The sequence below is a fragment of the Crotalus tigris genome, unplaced genomic scaffold (genome assembly GCF_016545835.1).
Source record: "Crotalus tigris isolate CLP2741 ecotype Arizona unplaced genomic scaffold, ASM1654583v1 scf7180000018786.1720131, whole genome shotgun sequence".
NCBI classification, from domain to species: Eukaryota; Metazoa; Chordata; class Lepidosauria; order Squamata; family Viperidae; genus Crotalus; species Crotalus tigris.
Window position 1 is genome coordinate 226,177 of NW_024097201.1, and position 24,499 is coordinate 250,675.

The window sequence follows — 24,499 nt, forward strand, 5'->3', positions numbered from 1 at the left end:
CCGAAACCATGCCCACCCCATTGCTGGCAATGGAAAAAAAAGGTGCGATACGTCAGGACACATCACATGACGTTGCGGGTTTGACACCCCTGCTCTATAACATGTGCCTCTCCAAAATGTGTTGCTATTGGCCATGCTGTTCATACTTTCCTGGAAAGCCACCCATGATGTGACGGTGCTTGCTATACATTGTTGAATGTCTCTTTGGCCCTTTGAAATTAGTTTAGCTATAAATTTGAGCAGGACACTTGAAGCTATTTAAATAGTTGAAGGTATCTAAGAAGACTTTGCTTATCATGAAGAGTTTTCCCCTTTTTAATGTCAGGCTCAGGGCATTTTCTTCCAGCTCCTTGAAGTGTTCATCATCTTCACTTTTTGTTCATCCCCCTCATTAATCCAGTGATGCACTGTCTCTTTTAACATTACTCTTGACTTCATAGATGGTGATTCATGAATCATAGCTGTGCAGGTGGCTTGCTTTTCTCATCAGCTTTGGCAATGTTTCTGCAATGCCCTTCAATTCTTCTAAGACTTTAATTTGGTCTCATCTTTTTAAAGCTGTAGATATTTTTTTTTAAAAAAAGGAAAAGTGCACTGGAATGCACTTAGTGATAGAGTAAGCAATTATCATTTATCTTTGCCTGTTGTGATGATTTCAGAAGGAATATACCAGTATCAACCTGAATCCTAGCATTTTACTATACTGTATTGAAAATCCTTGTCATGCAATCCATGTCATACAATTTCCCCCTTTCCCATATTTATTTAGACATAAGGTCCTCTAGATTTTATGTAGCTACACTTTAGTGTACTTGGTTCAAACTTGGGAAACTGAGACTTCTAGTCCTGTTTTAGAGATGAGAGCCAACTGGGTGATTTTGAGTCAGTCGCGCTCTCTCTCTCTCAACTGTAGAAAGAAAGTGATGCCATAAAATCTAAACCTGGATGAAAGTGTACATTGGAAACTGTCATATACTAAACTGAATATGGGAGCTCAGTCAGAAAGTTTCTATTTGTTTTCTTAAGATGCCCTTCACACTAATAACTCTCAATCCATTGTATCATATTATACAAATTTAAAGAATCTGTCTCTCTTAGCCTACCCACCTCGTAGGTGGTTGTTGTGGGGAAAATAGGAGGAGCGAGGAGTATTAGGCATGTTCGCCACTTTGAATCATTCCCCAAAATTAATAAAGGTGGATAAAAATAAATAAATAAAAATTCATTAAAAATAAAAAATAAACTGTAGAATTATGAGAGTCCTTGATAAAAAGGCACCATTTAAGTTATTCAATTCAGTTACTCTCTGGATTTAATGACATAGTTTTATCAAAGGCCAGTATTTTCTGCCTTGGCTAAATTGGCCAATTTTCAACTAGCTGCATATATTTTATTAATATCTTAATTAAATACCAGCTGACTTATGAAATAATTGTTTAATCTATGTTTATTTCCAGAAAATGATCAGAATAATGCCTTAAGAATAATATTTAAGGAAAATAGGCTAAATAATACAATTTACTGTCAGCAATCTTTTTTTTTTACTAGAACTAAAATACCCAAAAATAATTAAATAAAGATCCCAAGATGTCCTGCTCCACTTCCCTTTCTGAAAAACAGAAACTTCCAAAGCAATTCAATACTATTGTTACTTTGTTTTGTTTATACCTTCAGTCAGTTTTGGCTTCTATCAAAACTGGGTGGACAAGTCCATAAAGTTTTCTTAATGACATTTTGGGACAATTTGGCCATTGCCACGACAGCTTCTTAGGAGAGGGAACGTCTAAAGCAGGGCTAGAACTTATGATTTATATCCTGGTATCTTTAATGACTATTTCACACTGTCTCTCAAAGACAAAACACAGTTTCAAATGTAGAGCTGAGCTTTGATTTTTACTTTTAAAAAGTTCTGATACACTTTTCTAATACACTAACCCTGACAGACCTTGCATGGAGACCATTTCTGAGCCAGAAACAGTGGTGGGATTCAAATATGAGAACAACTGGTTGTCTGTGTGGATGTCACTTTGGATGTCACTTTCGATTCTGGGCCTGGGCAACAAAAAAATAGCTACCGGTTCTGCCAAAGTGGTGCAAACCGGCTGAATCCCACCACTGACCAGACTGTACCTATATTCATGAAGTCTGTGGTTTTTATACTACATAGGGGCTGCAGAAATCACACAGCGCTAGCTGTCTCTGAATCAGCAGTTAAACTGTCTACTCAGATTTAGAAAGAAAAGTCTCATTCTGAGTTAATGTTGTGATAAAATGCAAATGAACAAAACTATAATTAACTATAAAATTATAAATTATGTACATTTAAAAAACTAAACCTATAAAATCACATTACATTTGCATTTATAAAAGATCCAGCTAAGAACGTAAGATCTTATTTAATTGCATATTTCCAGTTTCAAAATTAAATACATGCAGAACACTTCCTTTCTTTTTGCTTCATTTCCCACCTACCTGAAAGACTTTTTGGTGGATAATAAGTACCACATAAAGTGAGGTTTTAAAACTTTGGTTTTTTTGAACAAGCCACAAGAGTAGCAGGAATGACACGGTTCCTCTTTACATCAAACAACATTATTAATTTCTTTGTTTGTCTTGCTAAGACAAACGCAAACAAATCACATTGTAAGGTGGTTCATGAATGAGATAAATAGGACTAGTAGAATTTCTAACAGAAATCCCAGTGGAATTAGTATTGTTCTGGATAGCAATTTAAAAGGCTTATTTGTAGATAGATGAAATTATGTAAGCCATTTTAAAGGAGTCATTTACTCCTTTAAAACCACTTTTATTGGTAGTTTTTTATGATTTTATGATTATTCTGTTGCTTTGCATTGAGAACTTCTGCAGACAAATTCTTTGTGTATCTAATGACACTTGGCCAAATAAATTTCTATTCTATTCTATTCTATTCTATTCTATTCTATTCTATTCTATTCTATTCTATTCTATTCTATTCACTCTTTTTTAATAAAACATTTACAGGTGCTATTTTGCCTACCATATCTACAGTATATCTCAGATTTTCAGCTAATTAAATTTGTGCACAAGAGACTTATTATTTTGGTCTATTGGCCTGAATGACACAAGGTTAGTGCTATTGCTTCCAGAGAAAATACTGACAACCTTCTGCTCCTTCATTACAAGTTCATACTACTGCCAAAGGGAGCTGTATCATCATTACTGAAGCACGTGCTGTTGGATTAAGTTTCTAAGCTACCTGTCTGATTCTGATGGTTTTTATTTCAGGTTTGCTTTTCAGTCCAAAATAAAATAAACTAAAAAAGTGTCAGGCTTTGAATCATATTTGGGAGAGGATTGTTTAAACCTACTGTTTTGTTATATCCAAATAATCTGGCAAGAACATATAATTATATGATCTATTTGCAGTGTGGGTAGAAAGCTAAACATCTCCCTTTGTTGATCTGCTAAGGACACAATCTCTAGGGGGAAAAAAAGCTCTTTCACAACCCCTGAATAAATTGATTACAAGATTTTCAACATATTATAGATTGTTGGCTTATTTGTCCAGAGATCTTTATTGCTTGAATAAAAATCTGATCCAATTAAAAATCAGAGTGGTGAAATATAGTGTTAAAAGTCTGGCAGTACAAATTAGCTCTGGAAAGGAGGGGAAAATGGAATTTTACAACTTTATCTTAATAAGAAGAGAGATCTCAAGGTTTTTTTTTTTACTATGTATTAGTCTTCTCCACTTGATATTTTCTAGAAGTGTTGGGATGATATCTGCCAAAAAGTTCAGCCTGCCTATGCCCAGAAAGTTGGCAAAAGCAGCGACATATTATTAAGCCATTACTTTCAATGAAGATCCAGAGTAACCACAAGAGTTTAAAATCAAGATTTCTAGCAGGGAATATAAAAATTTTGGAATCATGGCATCTGTAATTAAGCATTAATATAAAGTTAACAAATTTCCAGAAAACAAAGACTTATGTGTTTTTTTTATCTCTAGTCATGTTGCCACTACACATGTGTGGTATGCAACAAAAGCCAAACAATTAACAGAATACTTTTTAATTAGGCATTTTTTAATAAATGAAAAAAGCAACTTGTATTAACTACAAATATCTAACAGAACTACACCCAGAACTGATGAACATATAACTGAAGACACATAGATAGTGAAAGTGCAGGTGACATATATTTAAATTTGAGGGGGGACATGGAAACAAATGTAGTGGCAATGCAGAAGACTTATATTTGAGGAGTTTAATTATATATTTTGATTTCTCCGTATTAAGAAAAGTCTAGAAGTTTAGATATCTTACGGTATCTCTGCTGTTGTTATTAAAGAGTACCCAGCTGTAAAAGATTTGGGTATTATCTTGCTTGGTTTCTATGCTTTTTATGTTATGCTTTTAAATCTGTTTGCTTGAGTTAAAATAAAGCTTTAAATCTCTTTATTCACTGGTGTGCTTATTGCTTCTGGATCCAAAAGAACAAATTGCTTGAGCACCAGATCATTGTCCTGACACTTGACAAAACAACAAATTTCATAAAAAAACAAGTGGAGGCCAAGTACCATCAAATAACTTTCTTTAATAAGATGATTTTCAGAAAGAAAAACTTTCACGGAAAAGTAGCCACATGTTTTGGAAGGATAGAAAACTTACTGAAAAGAGACTTTTATGTTTTTTTATTTCTTGCCATCAGTTAAGACTTGGTAGTTTTATAAGCAGCTTGCACTCATTTGCTCCCCAAAATATCTCATGAATACTAATCTACTATTATTACTGGGAGAAAAAAACAATAGTGGTCACTAACTTAGGCACTCATAAATAGCTTTTCATGAAGACTTTTTGTAGGAATGCTGTTCCTGGATGTTGAGAAGTTGAAAATATTGGGTTTATAAATCTCCTTCTCAACAGAATGGTCTGAAGCTCTAATTTCAGTATGTTGAATCTTTGGCAAGAAGACCAAACTCTATGACGTTGATCGAAGCACAGCCAGCTCTCCTTTCTGATTAAATTCTCCAAAGATGCATTCAATCCTGCCAGTTTGAGACACAGAAGAAATCCATTTGTGAAACTAATCCTTTCCCAATATGCTTGTGCTAAACTCAATCCAGAAAAATGGAATACAGAAAGCTCCTTTTGTCTTTACTACTTCCAGACCCTTTTAATGTTGCTTTAACCACAGCTAATGAACTCCAACTGCAAGAACAGCAGGGTTTGATCTCAGTGGGAGATGTCACAGCAACTTTATAGTTTCAGTGAAGTGAGACTTGGTGCCTGATTAATTCTGTCCATGGAAGCTATGTCTACTTTTTAAAAAGGTAATCCTCCTGTCCAGTATGCAGCACGTGACAACTATGTCCTTCTCTAATCCAGAAAAGTACCAAGACAGTACAGCCTGATGTATAAATAGCATTTTAGAACTATTTCACTTGTCTGTAGAAGTTGAATCAGTTTATTAATAAACAACTTATTTGCATGATGACTTTGGTTATCAGGATCATATTCAAGAAGGTTCCCATCTCAAGTGACAATATCAGTGGGTGCTCTAAATCCATTGGAATAGTCTTTCCAAAACACTGCCCTGTGTCACCTTGATCTCAGCTTCAGATTTCCTGACAGGTAGATCCTCCTACAGCAGTGGTTCTCAACCTGTGGGTCGGGACCCCATTTGTGGTCGAATGACCATTTCACGGGGGTCAAAAAACAACACAGTCTGCCATTTTTTTCCCCTTTTCCTTAGCTGTGCTACTCCCTTTTATTCTATTGGCTTCTGAAAGCCAATAGAATAGACTCTCTTGAATAGAGTCTAATTCTATTGTCTTTCAAAAGCCAATAGTTATTGTCCAGGCTGTCTCTGCCCGCCAAAAGTCCCATTCTGCAAACGGTGCTGCACCAGTTGAGTAGTCCTCGACTTAGGACTGGTTGAGTAGTCCTTGACTTATGACCAGTTGGGGGTTGTGGCATTAAAAAGGTTGAGAACCACTGTCCTACAGCTTACTAGGCCTGGGGAAAATGAAGCTATAAAATTTCCAGCCTTCTGTAGATTCCCTGTCAACATTTTGGATGCCTTTTATAGTGGAGAGACTATGCACAAGGCCGAACAGCCTGGTGGCCTTTGTTTTTTTTTTGGTACATCCTAAGCTTGTCATAAGCTGTTTCTCACTGCCATCACTTGGAGAAGGAGACATTAGTGGTACACCTCATTCCAACAACACAAAATACAGTGGCTTCTTTGGTGGGCTGAGGGGGTAATGCCCATAATGGCTTTCCTAAAAGCATTCCTGAGACTTGCTTTGATATTACCTAATTCCAAATAGCCTGGTTAACATTTACAGAGCTTTTAAAGTCTTTTTTAGTAATGAATAAGCACTTACAGATATTACATATGCCAGTGACCTAAATACTTTGAAAAGATACTTTGAAAATATGGCTTATGAATGAATCTTCACTTGCATGATTAAATCAGGAGTTCTCAAAATGGTCCTCTTATTCCATGCCTCTACGGAGTTATTAGAGGCTTCTCTGGAAACTGTGCTTTTTGCTGTATTTTGTAATACAGCTTGTTGTTCTCCTGGGTTAGAAAAAAAATATGGATGAATCCATATTTTCAAAGATAGATCAGAAGAGTAGATACAAAGTTATCTTGCAGGCAGGATGTTCCACTGAAAGGGCTTTGATCTGCTCTTCTGATCTGTCTTTCAGGTTAGTGAACCTGCATCATGTCAGTTGCAGATTTGGCAGCTGATGACAAAAATGCAAGACATTCTGAATTCAAATAGTTTGTAGGTAGATTGTCTATGTATGGACTGTGAAATCTGCCCTTTCTGTGAGGGTGATAAACATCTGTAGCTTGGTTTTGATGTGTTGCATTGTCTGAGTTTTCTGAGCTTAATTTGAGGGAGAAAACGTGTCATTGTACTCCTAGGGAACCATTATTAAAACAAGATTTTGAGAGAAGCTCAGAACAGGCAATACAGAATAACATATGAGCCCTTCCAAACAATGAACTGCATTTCTTCTGCACTCTTGCAACCATGATGTTAGTTAGTAATGGAAATTTCTTTAACTTCAAACCAAGTTTAGAGAACAGCAACAACAAAGTTCTTTTTTTATTTTTTTACTAGACATTTAAATATTCACTATATCAGTGAATATTTGTGCTGTCAACCAAAAGAAAATAATGTACAACTTCATTTGTGTGAGGGGTTGATGGTAGACTGTTCGTGTGAGCGTAGTAAATAGTCCCATCAAACAGTTGGTTTAATCTGTGTCAGTTAGGGCCTATAGAGCAATTATTTCAGTTCACGATGTGACAAGTTCACATTTCCTAAACCTGTACATGAATTCTACCGTCATTAGATATGAATACTAATGTTTCCTAATTTTGTGGCACAGTTCAGTATTTTAAAAATCATTTGCAAAATTGCAAATATGAAATCAGGACTGAATTGGAAGGGGGAAATTGTGTTGAATTGCTGACCAAAGTAAGCCTGTTCTGCTCTTTTTTCTTTTTTTTTTTTTTTGCTTCTAACACCTGTTCCGAAATAAGCCACTCATTTGTGAAGTCTACCAAGAAGCAAGGATAACTTTGTCCTGAACAGAAAGTATCTCAGTTTCATCGCAGTAAGGAATTTCTAGTGTTAAATCCTATGATTTAAAAATGGAAATTAAGAGCAAAACAGGGAACTGCTTTTGTCATGTGAAAGCATGGAGGTGAAAAGTGTAGCACCTTTTATGCTTGCATCTTTCAGTGTGACAAGCAAATGGGCAATTACAAAGAACAAATGCTAAATGTCAAAACTGTTGGTGATCTCAGTGAACTGCAGTGCTTTAACCATGTCCTTGGCTTGAGCATTAAAGTGCAAGTGCTAATCTGTGCAAAGCAACTATCCTCCCTCAAAGTGAACAAAAAGTAATTTAAAAAACTAAATTGATTACAATATTCACTTGGTGAAATAACTCACCATACATACACACACACACACACACACACACACACACACACACACAAATTAAAACAGAAGGCTGAAGCAAAGATACTGTGTGTGTGTGTGTGTACACATACATATGTTACATACATACAATATACGCACCAACACACCTTTTTGTCAAATTTAAATGAAGTAGCAACATAACTAGATCTGCAAGCTTCCCCTTTATGAAATGTATTAGCAGTGATTGCTTATAAATACTTAGCTCACTATTATTGTTCTCTAAAATGTCCTCTTGCTATAGTTTTTTAAAAGGAAAGCTGCCATTTCCCTTTTACTGTTTGCACAATAAAGTCATTAGTGTTTTATTACTTTCCTCATCTGGCTGTGATGAACATTATCAATGTCACAAGTTAAATGTTTTAATAAGAAATATTTTTCCCTAAAAGATTAGCACATTATTATTACCCTAAATCCTGTTGAGTTCATTTTTCAGACAGTTACTATTATGCATTCTTACTAAGTTATCCCAGCTTACAAACTGAAATATTTATGGCATAAAATAAAAAAAAGGAAGAATCATATAGGTCACTAAGTTGAATTCCCTGTTCAGTACAGGAATTCAAAATAAAAACATGCCTAACAAACGTCAGAGTAGTCTTTGCTTAAAGGTGACTTTAGTCTCCTTGGAGAAATGATGTTATCATGAAGACGCTTTTCCTAACTTCACCTGAAATCCTCCCTCCTATATTTTAAGAGCATTATTTCATTGTTGCCAAATGGGATTCTTCCATATGATATTTCCTAGGGTATTTGGAAGATTTATCTCATATCCCAAGTTTTCCCTTCCCTAAACATATCCAGTACTGATACGTTACATATCACCTCTCTCCATCCCTCCTTATACTGGTGCAAAACAATATTGGTTAGAAAAGGATTTGCAGGTAGTCCTCGATTTACAACCACAACTGAGCTGAAAATTTCTATTGTTAAGTAAAACATTTCTTTGGTGAGTTTTGCCCCATTTTGCGGCCTTCCTTGCCACAGTTGTTAAGTGAATCACTGCACCTTGTTAGTTACCAGTTGTTAAGTGAATCTGGCTTCCCTGTTGATTTTGCTTGTCAGAAGGTTGCAAAGGTAATCACATGACACTAGGACACTGCGTCATAAAGATGAGTCAGTTGCCAAGCATCTGAATTCTGATCAGGTGATCATGGAGATGCTGCAATGGTTGTAAGTGTGAAAAACAGTCATAAGTCATTTTTTCACTACTGTGAATGGTCACTAAATCAACTGTTATCACCCGTATGGTGTCCGTAATGATTTTCTGCTTAATTCCATTGCATTTTTTAGATGTACTAATAATAAGCAAGTGAACAGAAGACACGGTCTCTGCATATTAGAATATACAGTAGCAAATTTAATCATGACATCTAATTTCAAAGCATACTTATTATTTACTTGCAATTGCTTACAAACTTAAAAAAACTAATAGAAGAGAATATTTGTAGCTCAGGATTGAACTGTGAGGTCCTTTATGCTGTCCGAGCTTGGTTGTTTTCTTGCAAACATTTTATTACTCAACTAGTGTCATCAGCACTAGTGTCAAGGTTCCGATAGAAGAGACCAAATAAATCAGAACTCAGAGGCTAGAGGTTTCCTCAAAAAACATGTTTATTAGTTACAAAGTATTGGCACGATCAAAAGTGAAACCAAGTCTGAAATTCCCTCCAAAGAGTTACACTGTTACAAAGTTAAACTTCCCACTTCAAAACTATGCAATCCACTATGTTTCCCAACAGAATAGTTTGGTGGGCTTTCTAATAAAACACCCAACCCCCCAATCTGACCGTTTAAATGACCTTGGTTCCCACGGGATAGAGAATTGTTTAAACTATCAGAAAACCTCCATTTCCACCCTCCCATTCTGGTGGCAACCTCGAACAAACAAGATGGCTTCAGCTAGGTTCGTTGTAGAGTTGACAGCTAGAACGTGATTTGCTCTCTGTTTATAGATGAATGGCTTGCCCTGTCAGTGTGGTGGGAGTGTGCTTAGTGGTTCCTTGATTAGATTATGTTTCCACTTAGGTTGTTTGTCTGAATTGGTAGTTCCTTGTAGTTACTACTTATGAAGCATGCAAAAGAACAACCTGAAATGATTTCCAAAAAGTGTTTTGGACTGATAAAACAAAACTTTAATCATTTGATCACAACTACTATATGATTTATGTGAATAAAAAGGAATGAACCATTTGAGAAAAAGATCATGGATCAGAGGATTCTGCTCACAGTCATCCTGCCATAGTCAGATCCTGGTTGGATTGCTATAAAGCGCACTACAGGGGCTGTCCTTGAAGAGTATTCCGAAGCTTCAGCTGGTGCAAAAATGTAGTTGTACAGGTAGCTATGTGTGCTTCTTGAATAGTACATATTACCTCTCTGCTCCTTGAGCTGCATTTGTTGCTAGTCTGCTTCTGGGTCCAATTCAAGGAGCTGGTTTTGACCCGTAAAGTCCTTCAGAGCACAGGGACAGGTGTTTGAGGGTCTGACGGTGCATTTTTATAAATCACAAGAATTGTTTACCTGAATTTGCCTCATCTCTACCATTGAGTTGGTAGGAAAGCAAACAAGAGTAAACTCAAAATTTTCGTTTTCTGGCAACCTGGAAAAGAGGACTGGAGTGACAATTTTGTCTTCTATGAGCCCAGAGAATGAAATATAGGAAGTTCATTTAGTGACCGTCTGAATGGCACTTAAAAAAGAACTTAATGACCACCATTTAATTTTAATTTAATTTAATTTTAATCACCCCATAGTGATCAAAATTTAGATGCTTGACGGCTGACTCACAGGATGCTGACAGGATGCTGACAGTTGTAGCGTCCTGGGGTCAAGTGAACACCTTTTACCATCTTCTGGCAAGCAAAGTCAACGGGGAAAGCAGGTTCCCTTAACAACCGTGTTACTAATTTAACAACTGCAGTGATTCAGTTAACAAACGTGGCAAGAAAAGTTGTAAAATGGGGCAAAACTCACTTAACAAATTTCTCACTTAACAACAGAAATTTGGGGCTTAATTCTGGTCATAAGTCGAGGACTAACTGTATCACCCCAAGGCAAGTTTGAGTCTTGTGGATTGTTGATATTCTGGAAAATCTTATATTCATATGTCAGATACTAATGGCTTTAAAACCTCAGTATCGTAGATTTTTGCTCTTGATTTGGTTGTAATAGTTTTCCTGTGCTTTTTGTTAGCTTTCACTGGTTATAAAAAATAATCTACATATTAATCTACAACATTGGAACCCATATGTGATCAAAATCAGAAAATGTCTTGATGAATACAACATACTTTGACAGACTGTGTAGAAGCAACAATGTCTTTTTCTGTGCCCTAAAAATTCATGGTATGTACAACCTCTAAACAAGACTTTAGATATAATCTTTAGCCCTTATTGTTTCTTCATATTAAAATGACCCCTTAGAAAAGATTCTCTTTATTGCAGTGCTATCATGCAGTAGATATGCTGCTATTTTTACTCCCACTGCACATCATTAAAAGAATAGAATTGTTTGGTAACATGATTATGCTTTTTGTCTTGTCTCTGTTTCTTTGTTTAGAACTCCATCCCCTTCATTGTCATGGAAATTCTGGTCCCGTTTTTATCAATGAAAATTGATGTGTTGGGTATTTTTTTTTTAGCAATTACAGGAGGGTTGTAATCATTAAGACATAGAGTCAGTTTAATTGCCTAGAATTCTTCCAGAGAGAGCAGCTATGTGATTAGGACAGAATAGATCAAGCAACATCTGATGCAGCTCATTGATGCTACATTCTTCAGTACAGTAAATGTAAACATGGCAATTGAAAATTATATTACTGCATTCTTAATACATTTCTATAAAATAGCTAAATTTGCCATAGTCATTGCTTTCTTTGTGGAATTATATCCTCAAGGCTGCAATTTCTGAGAATCTGAACTTTTACATTTATTTTATCTAGCAATATATAACTGATATTCTAGGCTGGGAAAGATCTGCAAGTGGCTTCTTGGGAATTGGGTTTGAGGTTTCTTTTCTTTTTTTCTTTTTTTCCCACTGGATCCATAGCAGGCTAAATATTAGAAGTCAGATTTACATTAGTGTTCCCCAGAATATCTATGGATTGCATTTGAACATGCGTAAGGTATAAGATATCCATGCTACAGTTTTAAGCTGTTTGTCTCCTGTGTGTGCAGCTCGAAATGAAATCATTTTGCTTCCTTTGACCAGCCTGATGTCCTGATGTTCTCGCTGATTCAGGTTTATTTCAGTAAGGGATTTGTGGATTCTTCTTTGAGAGAAGGGAGGAAGGAAAAGAGAGAGGGAAGAATGGAGAAAGGAAAGGGAAGGGAAGGGAAGGGAAGGGAAGGGAAGGGAAGGAAGGAAGGAAGGAAGGAAGGAAGGAAGGAAGGAAGGAAGGAAGGAAGGAAGGAAGGAAGGAAGGAAGGAAGGAAGGAGGGAAGGAAACACTTGGGCTACTCCAGGAAAGTGGCAGAACTCGTGTCAAATTTCACCAGCTCCACAACCACAATAACCACCAAGGAGGTAAATTATTTTAATATTCCATCAATTAATATGTAAAAAGAGATCCACAAAAAACAAAACAGCCCCCCCCCATGCATTGTTTTACTCTTGCATCGTTTTTAAGAGAAGCAAATGGCAACAATTGGTGACAGGAAAAAACAGTGCACAATAACTAATTGAGGTAGAGGTGTTTGCATACAAGAAATGAAGCAAGCAAGTAAAGGAGACAGTATGTGTGGCCCAGAACAGGTGAGGAAACACTACTTTTAAAGTGCAGCAGGTTTTACGTATTATTATTCATATATTTTTTTTTTTTTATATATATATATGCTTTATTCTTCGTCTACTTTCTTCTTTCTTCTTTCTCTCTCTCTCTTCTTTTCTTATTTCTTTTTTTTCTTTTTTAGTATATATTATTTATTTTAAAGTTTATGTTATGTATATTATTATTATATATATTATTACTGTGATTTTTATTATTATTATTAATTATTTTATAAATTGCAAATGTTATTTTTAAAATATTTGTTAAATAATCCTATATTCAGTTCTGGGAAGTCGGGGGGGGGGTGGGGTGGTTGGGGAGGGGGGGGTGGATTCTTATTTGTAAAACTTTTGAAAAATTTCAATAAAAAAAAAAAAAAAAAAAGTGCAGCAGGAAAATACAGGCAAAATTGCTTTCCTGGTCACCTGGATACAGATAGAGAACTATGTTGGCCAATCCTGTCCTTGAGAAAGCATCAGTGGACTTTAACTCCTGCCCAGGCTACCTGATCCTAAGGATCATCTTGTAGCTGAACTCATAAATCAATCAGTCAATCTTTTCTTATGGTCACAGACCAAAATTAAAATGTAAAACATTAAAATAAAATGAACAAAAGAGAACAAGGCATAATAGTAAATTAATGGTGAGATCATTGATGGGCGGCCAAAGCCAGCGTAAATATAGGCAGTGTAGCACAAGAATGTCCAAACTTGGCAATTTTAAGACCTATGAACTTCAACTCCCAGATTTCCCCCACCAGCCATGCTGAGTGGGGGAATTCTGGGAGTTGAAGTCCACAAATCTTGGTATCACAGAATTTAGATATGTTAAAGGACATTATATCACACTGATCCGATAATCACAGTTGTACAGATCTGAATTTTCCTGATTTTTTTTATCAGATGAGGAATTATAAAACAAGTCCTCAAATCTTTGTAGAGGGTATAACATAACAGGATCTGAGCTGTGGTTTCAATGACAACTTCGCCACAAGGGCCCAATCTCAGTTCATATGGGACTCTTACATTTTATTTTGATTTTTTTTTTCACAGTAAATATGAAACAGAAACATTCTCTAAGGTTGAGTTTTCTCTTCAGCACTTCTTGAAATAATCTGGTGACTGTGTAGTAGCCACGTGGCCTCATGGTTATTCCAAAAAACCCCACTGAGATGTGCAGACCTGTGAAAAGCTTTATGTGGCTAAGCATGGGGGATGTGTTGCTGTGAAGTGTAGTAAGGAAGCCAAAAACCTTGAAGACTGACTCTCTCTCTCTCTCTCTCTCTCTCTCTCTCTCTCTCTCTCTCTCTCTCTCTCTCTCTCCCCCCCCCCGTGTGTGTGTGTGTGTGTGTGTGTGTGTGTGTGTATGTGGATGGGTGGGTGGGTGGGTGTATTTATATATCACCATTAAAAATAAATTACTTATCTACTTCAAACTCTGCTGCTAAGTGTACCAATACATTTATGTACATTTCAGATCTTCTGGAGTAGAAATATGTCCTCCAAAGCATAAAGTAAAGCAGATCAGATTAGCACCAAACCTCACATAATTATTATCGAATCATAAAACATCTTGATTGCAAAGACTAAAAATCATCTAGTCCAAATTCCAGACCATTACAGAGATCTCTTCTCCTGTAAGAAACCTGTGGAAGTTGAATTATATCTTTTATTAATGCAGTATGAGCATGTGTGTATGCGTATGTTTGTATTTCTCAAAAGAGATTTTTGTAAGTAAGTGTGGAGATTGTAATGCAGGTAATCAAAATTTTAATGAATATACACAAACAATTGAAATGACCTGAAAATTTATTCAGTAAACTATTTATTTACTTACTTGCTCTACAAATAAGAGTAACATGTAAACCAGTTCCACTAATAATAAAATAAGCTGGCATTACTATTATCTGCCATGTTCAAGGTAGAAAGTAACACCATACTTATTGATTACTAAATGAGCTGAGAATTAAATCATCATGCCTCACAATTCATAAAACTGAAATGAGAAATACACCTTGAAAGAAATAGCTATCGGTTATGGTTGTGATGTTTTTGTATTTGAAAATAAGAAATAATAATTTTAAAAAGACTAAATGGTGAAATAGACATTCTGATAAAACCACTGAATTCTGCGAGAACCTTTGGAAGGAAAGAGCAGATCTGTAATAGATGGAAGGAATGCAAGAAGTGAATCACGGTGAGCTCATATTTACACAAAAGCCCCACTTAATTATAGCCATCAAATTGCCATCAGCTAGAAATTCAACATAGTTGTGTAAGCATTGCACAGTATTGCATACTGTGAACAATAGTACTGTATTTAAATAATTCTTTATTTTCAAATTATGTGAGGAAGAAAGAGAACTAAATAGCTATTAAGCTTTTTTTTTTTTTTTTTTTTTTTACTTTTGCCCTTGTAGGCCTATAATACATGTCAAAAGGATTGCCCTATTTTTTAGCTGCTCTCTGAGGAAACATTATCTCTGGGAATAGCAAAAATTAGGTCAGCACTTACTTCTGGTATGCGGTGACCTCAGAAGTAAAATAGTACACATATTCCAGAGCTCCATTCACAAGGGGATTCCGGTACAGTTCTCATTTACATTTCCTATCTAAACTATTCACGCATGACACTTGATAAAGAAATGTCCTATGTGGGCACATCTTTTAATTACATCTCTGAAAATAAATATCCTGGGATGCCGTCTGAAAATAGTCTGCTCTCAAGTAATCCCACCGAATGGGAGTGTATTATATGAGATCGAACATCAACTGAGAATTGGGAGTTAGAGGGTTAGCATGTGTAAGTAAACAAAAAAATATTTGTCATTCCAGAGAAGTAATTTACATCCCAGTTGCTCAGGGTATATGCAGAGTATATGGAAATTCAAAATTTAACAAGTGCAGAGTGCTGGGTCTAGGACACTCAGTTTCAACAACTCATTCATCTGTACAATGTAAGCAGCCTAGGTTATCTTAGGACCGTGTGTTGGACTGCCTGGGGGGCTTACAAATTAGGGGGGAAAGAGGCTTTGGGGGAAACAGACTGGGGTAACATGGCATGATCTGAGCCTTGGCATTCATATGCCATTACTTCTGCTTCTAATAAAAAAAAGGATGAGGTTTTTCTGGGAGCATTGGTTAATTCATATTGCATGATTAGGGAAGCCTGGTCTCCAAGAACATTGATTTCCTTGGCTGTCTGGAGCTGCCTGGGATATTTTTCCAATCTTTAAAGAATGGCTTATTGGGTCAAGGGTAGAAACACGAATGCATTCTGTATCCTTGGAGAAAGAATGAGAGAAAGAAAGTCTGGATTTTAGCTGGTAAAATGGGATCAGTATTACAACAAAGACTTGTCTTTCCACGTAACCTGAGCTATCTGTCATGGGAAATACATTGGTCCCTATATTTCTGAATCTAGATTGCAGTGATAATTTATCCACACTTTCCTCGGAGTTTTGTGCAAAGTTCCTAACTCAGAAAACACAATAGCGTACAGATCTATCAAAAGTTATATTCACCTTTGTTAAATAAAGAACATATGTGAAATTATTATTAGCAGCTAACTTATCTCTTTAATGTGAATTTATATTCATACATTTAAAGCAAGCGGCCAAAATGGTTAAAAACAATAGGTACTTTTTTCATTTTATAAAAAAGAAGAGAACAGTTAAAATAATTGTGGGCAGAAAGTTTGAAAACCTGCCTGCAATTTGATTTGGTTCTTTTACTTTGAAGGAAATAATAACCTTAATATGGTGTGATGGTACTAATATGGCCAAATACATTCAGAATAAAATATTTTTATTTTCATTCTGGTTATTTGAGGTTCTCAGCAGGATTCCTGTTTGACATAAGCATAACAGTCAAAACTGTATTAGCTTTACAGACGGTGTACATAACCAATTTCATCTCTTCTCGGCGAACAGGGGAGTTGGTCTGCATGCAGATTGATGGAAGTCCTATCCTTCCTGTTACCTTAGTCCAAATGCCTCACACTCAAAACAATCCTGTGCAGCCACAACATCTTGCAGTTTTCACAGCTTCCTGAGCATCAATCTTTCCTCCCCCCCCACTAATAGAAATAAAATTATTTCCAGAACCCAACAGCTGGAACTTGCTGGTTGAAGGAAAGAACAGGAAGACAATGTGTTCAGAGATTACAGAACAAGCTGAGAGGGAGAATTTATGCAGTTCCATAAGCTTATCAAGCCAGAAAATAGATTGCACAGAGGAAATAATGTGTCAGTCAGCACTAGATTTGCAGGCATGAGCTTCCATGACTGATGAGCAGTCGCCGGCCCTCATCTCCCATGTAACGTTTACCTCTGAGCAAAGTGTGAAACCAGGGCCAGATGTTCCAAAGAGATGTGATCCTCCAATGCTTTTCCCATGTTGCCAACAAGATCAGCCAAAGGATGGTGTATGATAATGCATGTTGCAGTGAAGAGCAAGGAAGGAGGGGTGCAAAGGAGAAAAACATTTTATAAATTTCCCGTGGGCCCAACAGAACTGTGGCTGTAATATGGATTTTGGAATTGTCTCCTTTCATAGCTAATCCATCTGTTTTTGCTTTGAAAAGCCTTATTACACGTATTTCATCAAATACCTAAATTTAGGCTGGCTGCGATTCTATATCTTTATTATAGAAGCTGGCAGCCTAGAACTACTGAATCAATAAATCTATCTCTTGTAAGATTTGTGGACCACTGAAGTACTACAAATGTTTACTCTATCGTGAGAACATAGGTATGGTAAATTACAAATGAAAGCGCAGTTATGTTTCATTCATTTTTGTATTTTTTTTAAAAAAGAAATGGTATGCCGAGCCTTCCCCCCTTCTGTAATTTGATCTGCAATTAATGGTTTTGTTTATTTTCAATAGTGACTTAATATAGACATTTTTTTACAAGTAAAAATAGTTTGCAAATAGTCCCAAAGGCAGCCAAGGTACCTTTCCCACTGTCTTTGGAAGAATGCCTGCTTTGACTACGACATGCAATAATTAAAAGACTCCGTTGTGTTCGAAGTATCTCTTTCATTATAACACTTGAAGCCTATTTCAGCTCTGACAAAAGGAATATACCTTGGAGAGTGCAAGAAAAAGGAAAGGAGATTAAAGCAACCCAAGATGAAATACAACAACAACAGGACTCATCTTTATTACATAAAGAGTTAACAGGGAGTTAGGAATAATCACTGAGCAGAATAGGATAGCTTCATTCAGCCTCTGTAAAGAAACTGAACGTCCTCATTCAATCTGTCCCTTAAATAATTAATACAGAAGCATCTAAACATCAGTGTCTCATGAATGATGAATGTCTTTGGGGAAGACTTTTCCATGCTAAAACTATACATTTCCAGAGGTATACTTTAAAAGAGAATTCTTTGCCTTTGAGAAGCCCATTAGGATGATATTAGGTCAGCTAAGTAAAACTTAAAAGTATAAGTACTAATAATTAAATTTGTATATGGGTTTGTGGTATAAATGTTGGTGGTTTATTTTTTTTTTTTTTTTCTCTTTCTGGAAAGGAAGGAAGTGAAAGGAAGAAAAAAAAAAATGAGCTCCAAATGTGAGATAGGAGACTTAGAAATTGGGATCATTTAAAACCTGGAAATGACAAAGATTAAACGTTAAACTTAAATATCAATGGCAAATTAAAGTTAAGAAAAACTTACTAGGTTATTGTCTAAAAGGTGGAATGTCAAATTAATTAAAATATGTATAGACTGAAGATTATTGATGAATATTAGAAAGGTATTTTTTGTTTGATTAATAGAATAAGAACTGTATTGGTTTGAACATGACAGTAGATATCATGGGGGGAAGAGAGGGAATTAGTTTGTTGTAATAATTTGAGATTTGTACTGCTGATATTCAAATGTAACGGAATTACTGTGCTCAGCCGCCACGCTACTTTTCAAATATGTAAATGTAATATTGTAAAATTAATAAAAAACTTGAAACTGAAAAAAAGGATGATATTAGGTCAATGTGTTATTTGATAAGAGGAGATTGAAACAAATTCAGCACCGTTGCACCCTATAGTAACATCAAGACCTGAACCATTAGAATGGGGAGATATTCAACATGGATTCAGCCTCTTATTGTCTATTGTGCTCAGAAACTGGACAGCCATTTGTCCGAAATGGTGTAGGGTTTCCTGCCTGAGCAGGGGGTTCGACTAGATAACCTCCAAGGTCCCTTCCAACATAATAATAATAACAACAACAACAACAACAACAACAACAACAACGGATGCTGGTAGCAACCTGTGTCAACCACCAGCGCCAGCCAATTTGAATGTTCAGTTGACTGAGGTTCTTGTTTAATGAATAAAAGATAATAATAATAATATCTGAAAAGCCAAATATACCTAAGCTTCATAGCTGATTTTGACTAATCTTAAAAACAGGTAGTTGATTAGGTAGCTAATCAGATCTGATTAGTACTTGGATGGGAATCAACCAGGAAATCTCAGAGCTATAAATTAGACTATGAAGAATAGCAAGGTACTTATACGTTGCTACTAATAAAGCAAAACTATGAAGGCACAGATTGAGTTCAACTCTAGGACATTCAGGGTTTATACACATTTCTTCTTCTCCCATAAGAGGTCATCAGGACATCTAGCATATGCAAAGAATTTGGCAAAAGCTGGGGACAGCCGTTGCCAAAAATTAAAGATACTTAAGAAGACAAATCTCTTTCTGAGTGCTTGCTGCTATTAAGTTTTTGATTTTCCAGGACAAATTATGTAATTTCTTTGTAACAACTTATCATTTACTTTGGAATTTGGAAACAATGTGGCTGAGCAGTTTTATGCAATAGAAAAAGAAATAAATGACAACATAAGATGTTTGTGAAAAAGGATATACAGTATTAGGAAACAGCATGGCCATTGCTAAATGGAATTGAAAATGAGGGAGTGGACAAGCTCCAATCAACTGCTTTTCTAGCAGATTCTCATCGTAACAGTGTGAAAGACAGAAGTTATCATCTTGGAATTGGAAAGTATTGTTTCCCTCCTGAGGTCCAGAGTTGTGGTGTTACTTAGGATGGACATTTCTCCTTAATTAAAGAGTTTGTTTTATAAAGAGGAAACCAAAGGCAAGCATGGGTCTGGGTATGTCAAGGAAAGAGTTAGACCATGAGGACAGCAGAGACTTGGTAAAAACAAGACTTCAACTCAAAGGCAAGCTCCTCAGCAGTAATCTTCAGACCGCAAGAGAGAAGTTCAATTTTCGGAGCTGTAAGACTGCTAAGAGACCGAGATGTCGTGGTTCAAAAACCAAGAGAGACATACAGAAGTTCTTCTATGCAGTTTCCTTATTGTTCCTTACCCACAGACAGAAATATTTCCCAACTAAAGCAATCTACTTACACCATTAAGCATATACTTTGAGAACTCCTGTGGAGGACTGTTCTAACTCTCTTCCTCCTACTCAAACAATCTCAACTTCGCAGTCTTTTGCTCCTCTGGAATGAGGCCCCTCCCTCTGGGAATCCAGACTGCATTCCATCACAGAGCTGAGAGGCAAGAGAAGGAAAGAGCTAGACTGGCATCTGCCAATCCAAGCAAGCCTGCAAACCAAATTAGGCTGTTCACAATTCTATAAAGCAATGAAAGGGATGTTCACAAAGACATAGACTGAGATTGACTATCAGAGCTGAAAAACTGGGGAAAAGGAGAAGATTTAAAAACAAAGAGCTAAGAAATAGTTAAGATTTTTTAAAATCCATAAGATTTATACAAATTGGAATAGATGATAATGATAGATTGTAGCTCAAATAAGAGTAGAAAAGAGGTAATAAAATAGGAGTTTATATTTCATACCATAAAGTTGTTTTGTGTATAAACAAGAAAACCCTAACAAATAGTCTGCTGTGATTGCCTTATTTACTGCATAGTTTTGAAAAGTTGCTACAAGTCATTCATTGGGTGTTACCTGGGTTTTTTGTAACATCAAATCAAAAATAGAGAAAAAGAGTGAGATAGAAACTTTCAGCAAAAGTACATCAGGGAGTTTTAAAAGTATTGACTTTCCAAAAATTGAGCATGTTCTATAGTCCTGCACTCACTTATTTACAATAAACTCATTTAATTCAATGAAACTTATGTTTCTGAATAAATAGATATCAGGATTGTACTGCTAGACCAGTGGTTCTCAACCTGTGGGTCGGGACCCCATTTGGGATCGAACGACCATTTCACGGGGGTCGCCAAACAAGGCTGTCCGCCATTTTTTCTCCCTTTTCTTTGGCCACGCCCCTGGCACCTGGTGATGTATAAGTGATTGGGGGTCACCACAACATGGGGAACTGTATTATGGGGTCGCGGCATTAGAAAGGTTGAGAACCACTGTGCTAGACAATTATTTTTCTGTGTAAAATTGGAAACTATCTGAAACACATGAAATTGGATTGTGAGAGCTGGATTTCAGCATTGGGTCTAAATGCCTGTCCAGTGCAGAAATCCAAATTAAGGAATCCTTGATAGACAGCTCTCTATTCTCTTTTTCAATTATCGAGTGGGATGGAACTCTCAGATCTCTAGATAATTGGTTCCATTGTTTCATTTTTTTCAAAGTTTCAGCTGGACTCTGATTTCCTCAAGTTCTTTGTCTTATTTTCCCCACAACAACAACCCTGTGAGGTGGGTTGGGCTGAGAGAGATTGACAGACCCAAAGCCAGCCACTTGGCTTTCATGTCTACAGAGGGATTTGAACTCAAGTCTCCCAATTTCTAGCCTGTTCCTTATAACCACTACACTAAACTGGCTCTAGCCTTCTTTGTCCATTGTGGCGCCTGTTTCCTTCCAGAGGCCTGAAAATGATTTCTTAATTTTAGCAATACAGAATATTTCCATTAAGGTAAATAGTATGAAATCTGCCTCATCTAAACAATTTTTGATGCTTTCTTTAATCAATCAGAATTACAAAAGCAAACCAGAGCCTGCCAAAAGTACCTTACTTACAGCTTTATATAATTCAGAAATGAAGAATTGAAAAAAGACAAGTCCTTTGGTAATATGCTGGATATGTTTATGTATCTGTTATTCCATGTGTGGGATATCTGTCATTTACTTGTCTAAACATTTAGAATTTCATTAGGCAATTTTTTTTAAAGCTTGCTTTCATTTTAAAATTATTAAAATGTTACATGTTGAAGAAGGACTTGTTCTTTAAAATGTTTTCTTTTTTCTTTGCTTTTTCTAGGTGAGAGGCCAGTACAACAGCAGAACTCAAGAACACCAAAGTAAGTTTAAAAAAAAAGTATCATAAAAACAGTAAATGAACTATGTTCTGCTTGGTTTTTGAGCTGATGTAGGGAAAAATGTGTTGCACATCGCATTTAAATTGACTTTATAATATTATATCTGAAGAAATGAAACCACTATACACGTACTGTGGTCTGATGAGACAATATCAGCTCCAAGAAACATAGGCATTTGTATGCCTTACTTTATTTCTGTGCATGTTTAAGTTTAGAATCTATGTCTGTATTATTGTAGTTTATTGGGAAAGTAAATACTGGTGTCAAGGAGAAGCATGCTTGATCATGTGTTTACATGATGGAAGCCACTTTTGTTAACCCTGAAAAAGAGTTTTAATGAGATTAATTGTAAGGGAACAATACTTGCTTACATACTAATAGTATTTGATTACACAGAAAGTTGTAATAGTTTTCATCTGGATTTCTCTTGCACAAATGTTCATTGTAAGTCAATACTCTGTGTAGATTAGAAAAAAATAGTTGTTTCCCTCTTTTCAAGACTATATAATTGACCACAGAAACATTATTCCGATAGGGTAGCTTCTATGGAATGAACAGTTTTAGGTATAGCAAAATCAGTTACTGTATACGTGGTCCACTTCCAGCTGATAATCATTCACCACTAATGTGATCACTTACAAAATGTGTAGTTGGACTGGGTACTGTGCAGGAAAGGACAATCCACATTCTTACACACTTCATGTGTTTTCCTTTGAGATGATATACTGAACATTATAGCTTTAATTCTGGTATTAGCATCATGCCTGGGCTTTTATTTGGTCATCCTGGTTGGTTGATTCCATGAAGGAATTAGAGAAGCAATGAGTAGAAATTACTAATGGAGCAGTAATTTGAAAAATTTTGAAACAACATTAATAAGGTGTATGAGATGTGGAAAGTGGAGCATCAGGATATTCGAAAGCTTCTTATGATAGGAAGATACTTGTCAAAAGTTTTTCAATATATAATCAAAAGATAAGGCCATGTACATTGAGTTGTTGGCAGTGAGCGTTGAGATGAAATATAAAATGCAAACAGTATCAATTGTTTTGCTTTACAATGCTTTGAAATAACCTCGAAGCTAACATGCTTAATGAAGCTATTAAATTGGTTTCAACATTTTAAAGATGTTTGCAAACTTACTGTAATTTCAAATTCCAAGCTGAACTTAACATTTAAAATAACTGGTTAGTGGTAATATACTGACTGATTAATTCCCCCTTTTTAAGCAGTTCAGCACTGGTATTTTTATAGTCAGAACAGAACAGAGAATTATCTGTAAAGCTTAACTCCTGACATGGTGTGAGTGTTGAAGCAGTAAATAATGAAATCTACAAATACCGAATTAAGTTCACAAATGCCACAAGCTAGAGAAAGCTAGTCAGTATCTATTTAACTGGGGTGGGTAACTTTTAATACTGGGAGGGCAGCACCATGTTGCATTTTTTAGTGTGTTTGTTTTTTTTGTTTCTGTTTTTGGAAATGTTGAAATGTACAGAGAAAGCTTAAACAAAGGGACAGAAAAGATAACGATGATTTGTATTGTGCTTCTTTAGAATTTATAGAACAATGTTTGGGTAAAACATAACACTTATTTGAGGGTGTAAGTTATTAAAATAAGATTATTAAAAACATTGGGGTTGCACATGGCACTGAGATCTAAGGCTACTCAGCTCTACCATATAGACAGTTACCGGTGTTCCCTTTCTCATTTTGATAAATGAATGTACTACAAAATCTTAACATTAGTTAAATACATAATATTAGTTAAACACTGAACATCATAAACTAAGGAAAGTGTGTGAGAAAATAAATTTATAACTTTTGCAAAGACATGATAGATTACAAAGATTTTAAACAATGAACTTTAATTTATTATATCCATTTGGGTTGCCACGTTGGTCTTGGGGCCTTAAAAGCTAATATGCTGTGACATTTTTGTAACCTCTAGCCATTTTTATAAGCTGCATGGAGTATTTTCCTAAGAATAGTAAACAAAACATTTAGAAATGAAATATAGAAAACACAGAAAGTAACTATTACCTTAAGAGTACTCATTTTCAAACAATTTATCTCAGTCATTTGAACAGCCATAACATTATAATACATAATTTTAGTACTAAGTATTTTTTTCTTGTGGGCATTCATATTCAGCCTTTAATCAGATTTCTAGGACTGTGTATATGTAACAAAAATCTGCATCAGTTTAAAAGTCTATGCAACTTACAATTAACTGTAAGGGGTTGAATGGAGGTAACACAGTATTATGCTGGTTCTCTTCTCTGAAATTGGCCCAGGAGGATATCATGATTGAAGATATCAAAAGCCTCTGAGAAGTCAAATAGAGCAATGATAGATGCACTACCCCATCCTGACCCTGCCAGAGTTCACCCAAAAGCATGACCCTGTTTCCATCCCATGTCCTGGCCATTTCTCTGTTCCTCTTTAACATATACATGAA

At 35.8% G+C, this 24,499-nt stretch overlaps 1 protein-coding gene across 1 annotated transcript in view; it reads left to right on the top strand.

Annotated features, from left to right (window-relative positions):
- Nucleotides 1-21,980: 21,980 nt before the first annotated feature.
- The window catches only part of PTPRD (protein tyrosine phosphatase receptor type D), a 478,865-nt gene continuing 476,346 nt past the window's right edge, over nt 21,981-24,499 (top strand). Inside the window, exon 1 of the mRNA XM_039356096.1 lies at nt 21,981-22,020. The gene's annotated coding sequence lies outside the window, so the exon portion shown is untranslated. The remainder of the gene's footprint in view (nt 22,021-24,499) is intronic.